The following is a 5,614-nucleotide window of genomic DNA, read 5'->3' as shown; positions in this document are numbered from 1 at the left end:
TGTGCCACCATGGCAAGCAACATTCGAATGGACCTATGCTTCACAACAGGAGAAAACACATCATTGAAGTCGACACCTTCTTTCTGAGTGAAACCCCTTGCAACTAACCTTGTCTTGTATCTTTTCGACGTCACTCCTTCAATTCCTTCCTTAACTTTGAAAATCCATTTACAGCTGACTAACCTTGCCCCAGCAGGTTTCTTGATCAGTTCCCAAGTATGATTATCATGAAGAGATTTCATCTCATCATCCATGGCCTTCAGCCATTCAGTCTTATTTCGACTCCTCATAACTTCCTTATAGTCTCTAGGTTCTTCGTCTAGAACCTCACTTGCAGAGATTAAGGCATAAGCTATAAGATCTGCATATCCAAGTCTCTGAGGTGGCTTGATGACTCTTCTCGACCTATCTCTCGACAATAGGTAGTCATCGTCAGTTTCCTCAACTTCAGCATCTTTTGCTTCTTCTTCGACTTCATCTGGGATATGCAATTCAGCATCAACATGCTCCACCTCAACAGGAATCTCTACCTGTTCCAGCTCTTCGTCAGATGTTTCTGTACTTCGACCAACATCATCAGTTTTCTTAAAAGCCATTTCAGCTTCATTGAAAACTACATCTCGACTGGTGATACACCTCCTGTGATCTGGCTCTAGGCACCATAGCCTATAAACTTTGATTCCTTCAGGGTATCCCATGAACATGCATTTTCAGAGCTCTAGGTTCGACCTTGTCTTGCCTAATGTGAGCATAGGCTACGCAACCAAATACTCTCAGTTTGTCGAGATCTGGTGGATGTCCCGACCAAACTTCTTCAGGTGTCTTCATATCTAACGCTGTCAAAGGACATCTGTTTATCAGATATGTTGCTGTCAAAACAGCCTCAGCCCAGAACACCTTCTTTAACCCCGCACTAGTCAACATGCATCTGACTCTCTCCAAAATAGTTCGATTAAGTCTTTCAGCCAAACCATTTTGCTGTGGAGTACCTGCAGTAGTTCTGTGCCTTGCAATACCAGAGGCAGCACAAAAACTGTCGAATGCCTCATTGCGAAATTCAAGGCCATTGTTGGTTCTCAACCTCTTGGCCTTCCTGCCAGTCTGATTTTCAACCAGAGTCTTCCAACTTTTGAAATTCTCAAAAGTTTCATCCTTAGTCTTCTGGATGAATACCCATAATTTTCTGGAATAATCATCTATTATGGATAGAAAATACCTTGCTCCTGAATGTGATGCACACCTTGCAGGCCCCCAAAGATCAGCATGGATGTAATCAAGGGATCCATGTGTTCTTTGTTTGCCTTTGTTGAACTTCACTCTGCAAGATTTTCCAAGTACACAGGGTTCACAAAACTTCAGCTTTTCGACTTTGTCTCCACCAAGCAGATTTTGTTTCCCTAATTCGACCAGACCCCTTTCACTGACATGGCCCAATCTCATGTGCCAGATTTCTGTCTTCGACAAAGGTTTCGTGGATACAACATTTGTCGAACCACTTACAACTTCAGCCTCAAGGGTATACAAGCCTTGTTTCTTCACGCCTCTCAAGACTTCCTTCGACCCCTTCATGACTCTTAGGATACTTTTCTCTCCTTGGAAAACATATCCTTTCTTGTCGAATTCACCAAGAGAAAGCATATTTCTCTTCAAATCAGGAACATACCTGACTTCAGTCAACAACCTTATTAACTCATCATGGAGCTTGAATCTCACAGATCCAACACCTGCAATCTTGCAAGCCTTGTTGTTTCCCAGCAATACTGATCCACCATCTTGATCACATAACTCCTCGAACAAGTCTTTGTTTGGAGTCATGTGCCAAGTGCAACCTGAATCCATAATCCACTCTCTTCTCGAGTCACTGCTTGAAACCACAAGAACATCAGATGATTCGAAATCATCTTGAACAATGGCTGCATTGCCATTATCCTTACCTCCATGATCTTTAAGGCGTTCAGGGCACACCTTTCTTGTATGACCCTCCTTCTTACAATGATAGCATCGAATGCCAGATGCTTCGCCACTGTAAGATTCGACTGGCATTTGCCCTTCTTGTCGAACTTACCATTCTTTCGCAAGAATTTTCCTTTAACGGCCAAACCTTCACCAACAGTCGAAGGTTTATGCTCCTTTCGTTCGTTCAGGTCCTTTGAATATAGGGCTGATTGAACTTCTTCAAAGGTCAGGGACTCCCTTCCATACAAGAGAGTTTCTTTGAAGTGAGCATGTGATCGAGGCAAAGCGCACAATAGTAACAGCGCTTGATCTTCATCATCAATCTTTACATCGATATTTTCAAGATCAAGAATCAGCTTGTTGAACATATCCAACTGCGCAGCCAACACTTTGTCTTCAACCATCTTGAATGAATACAAAGCCTGCTTCAGGTAGAGTCGATTTACCAGCGATTTGGTCATATACAAACTTTTAAGTTTCGCCCATAACCCTGATGCCGTCGTCTCCTTTGATACCTGTCGTAGAACCTTATCACCAAGGCTCAACAGAATTGCGCTGTGTGCTTTCTCGATCATAGTTGTCTTCTCCGCTGCCGTTAATGCAGCATTCAAGGCTGCCTCTCCCTTCAACGCTTCCAAACAACCCTGCTGAACCAGTAGGGCTTTCATCTTCAAGCGCCACAGACCGAAATCATTCACTCCGGTGAACTTTTCAATCTCATACTTTGTTGAAGGCATCTTCTCCACGCTCACCGCACCAATTTGTTGTGAAAACGATACCAATAACAAAGTATAATAGGGAATTAGAGAGGAGAAGAAGAACACAGAATTGGTTATAACTACTATTCTTTCACTTTCTCTTAAAACAAGATTACAAGTTTACAAGAATAACAAATAACCTCTCTCACCCTAAATTAGGATTTGCAGCTTAGCGATGATGAGAGACTAGTACGCTATTTATAATAAAACCTAACATACTAACTAATGGGCTTTTTCAGCAAGGCCCATTACACAAGCCAACTTAATACACAAGCTAACTTAACAAATTAGGGTTTAAACACTAAAACCTAATTTAACATGCTAACAATCCTAGCATCTTCGACATCTGCATGCTAGACCCATCTTCGACTACAACATGCACACTTCGACAACAGCATGTGAACAGCCTTCGACTTCATGCTTAACTCTGTCGAATTGTCGAACTAAGAAGCTACCCTTCGACCATACTAGAGTTCGATCCAATATCTCACAATATATATATATATATATATATATATATATATATATATATTGGACGTATCAAATGAAAACTTTAGCTATAATGAGAACTGAGAACTTTTAATAATAACCATACGATTTAAAATCAATATATATGATGGATATTCTTACTCCACATCTTGACCATTAATTCTTTTCAATCCAATGGTTAAAAATAATAAGTAATTAAATATGGAGAGAGAAAAGTATTATTTATTATTTTTATCCATTAGATTGAAATTAATTAATGGTCAAGATGTGGAGTAAATTATAATAACTTACTTTTAGAGTAAAAATATCTCTCGTCTCTCTCTGTCACTACATATATATATATATATATATATATATATATATATATATATATATATATATATATATATATATATATATATATATATATATATATATATATATATATATATATATATATATTCCCTCCATTTTTTTTAAGTGTCATTTTAACAAAAAACTCTTCAACCGATATAATGGATTATTAGAGTTATTTTTCCTTTTATACACTCATTTATTTTCTCTTTCCAAATAAATTAAATCATACACTCTAAAGTACTCATAAATACTCTAAAGTGCTTAAAAATGCTATACTAACAACCTTTCACTAGTGAAAACTCTCCTAAGCTTTTAGGGGCTAGAGGTTTGACTCAAATAATAATAAAATTAACTAAAATAATAATTTTATCTCTATTTATCAAAAAGGTCACAAACATAAATAATTGCTTGGAATTTGTCAAACTGCCCATCGAACTCGAAAACACCGAAAATTGTCGACTACCTCTGACCCACTGTCGACCCGCGGGCGTATGACAGGCGTCGCGCGAATTTTCGCCGACGTTAACCATGTCATCGCTCGTCGCCCACCGCGCAAAATCTCATAGCATTGCGGCGACCTGCAAACGCACGCGCTGGCACCGCGACCGCCGACCCCAGTATGCTACATCTTGCACCCCGTCGTTGCTGAACATCGACCCTGGCGGTCCGGCCCCGCGCCCTTAGTCGCAACCTTTCGGCGCGACTCTCCAACCCTCTTCCACGATAGCGCAATCACACATGTCGCAGTCGTTACGTTGCAGTTTTTTTGTTAAAATTACATTTTACGATATTTGGGAACACATATCAAATGGGGTCGGCAGAAGTATATAACAACTCATCAATATGTGATCTAGAGGTTTTGACCAACCACCTTTAGCCACAAACAAAAACAAAAACCACATATAATAAAATGACGGAGGTATGAGGGTAAATACATCTCATTATCCTAACTGCATATAATCACCCATGAGTAAAGAAAGGCCCCTCTTATCTCGAAGTTTGAAGGTTGATGCATTCTTTCCCTTATTGGTGATCGCTCCAAGTTATACTCTCTTCCCAATTTTGATCCGCCTCTTTTCTATATTTCCAAAATTTTCATGTAACTTCCCAAATACATCACGTTAACTATAAATATAACCCGAAAAGTACAAATTGGTACCCACGCCCTTCTAAATTACTCACTCCCCAAAATATCTGATTTTGGAAACAATATTTTTATTTTATTAAACAAAATTCTACCAATATTTGTTAATAAAAATTATTTTATAGTTAAAACTATAAAATATTCATTTTATATTTATTCAACTAAATTCTCTAATTATCTCTAAATCCTTAAAATATCTAATTATTTATAATAAATTAAATAATTATATTATTGTCTTCTTTACTCTAAAATACTTTTATATTCTTATTATTAATAAAACTAGTAACATACTCATGTGTCTGCACGGGTATACAAAAATTAGTATAGCATTATTTGAATGGTATGAATAATATGAATAAGTGTAAATAATTAAAATATTTGAAAGATCGAGTATTAATAGATAGGTTTACAAATCATACTACATCAAAAGAATAAGTGAAATGAGAAGGCAAAGAAACTTTTACCATACAAAAAGTGAAGTGGAAAAACCTGTAGAAATAAAATGATGTTAGGATGAACAAATAATAGAAGAGGTAATTTTATGAAATTGAAATGGAAATTGAATTTATTAAAGTAATGTATAAAGAATAATGATATTCATGCATTTGTATAGATTAAAATAATTTTGTATGATGAATTTGAACTCAAATACGTACTGAAAGCAATCTTTATCAATATTTTTTTTGCGTGAATTTTATTGATCGTGTCCCGTTATAAATTTAAAATATTATTTGATAATTTTTATATGTGCAAAATATTCAGGACAAGAGAAAATGAATATACACAGTGTTTTTTATTAATGGAAGTAATTTCATGAAACTTTAGTGTAAATGGATATTAACAAAAAAAACAATATTACTTATGTTTAAATGAGATTTAAAAGTTGTATGAAACCTAATCACAAATAAAAGTGTAGGTTGATGTTGAGAGA

Source organism: Vicia villosa, linkage group LG4 (assembly GCF_029867415.1).
Source record: "Vicia villosa cultivar HV-30 ecotype Madison, WI linkage group LG4, Vvil1.0, whole genome shotgun sequence".
Classification (NCBI taxonomy): Eukaryota; Viridiplantae; Streptophyta; class Magnoliopsida; order Fabales; family Fabaceae; genus Vicia; species Vicia villosa.
Note: the sequence above shows the minus strand (reverse complement) of the source record.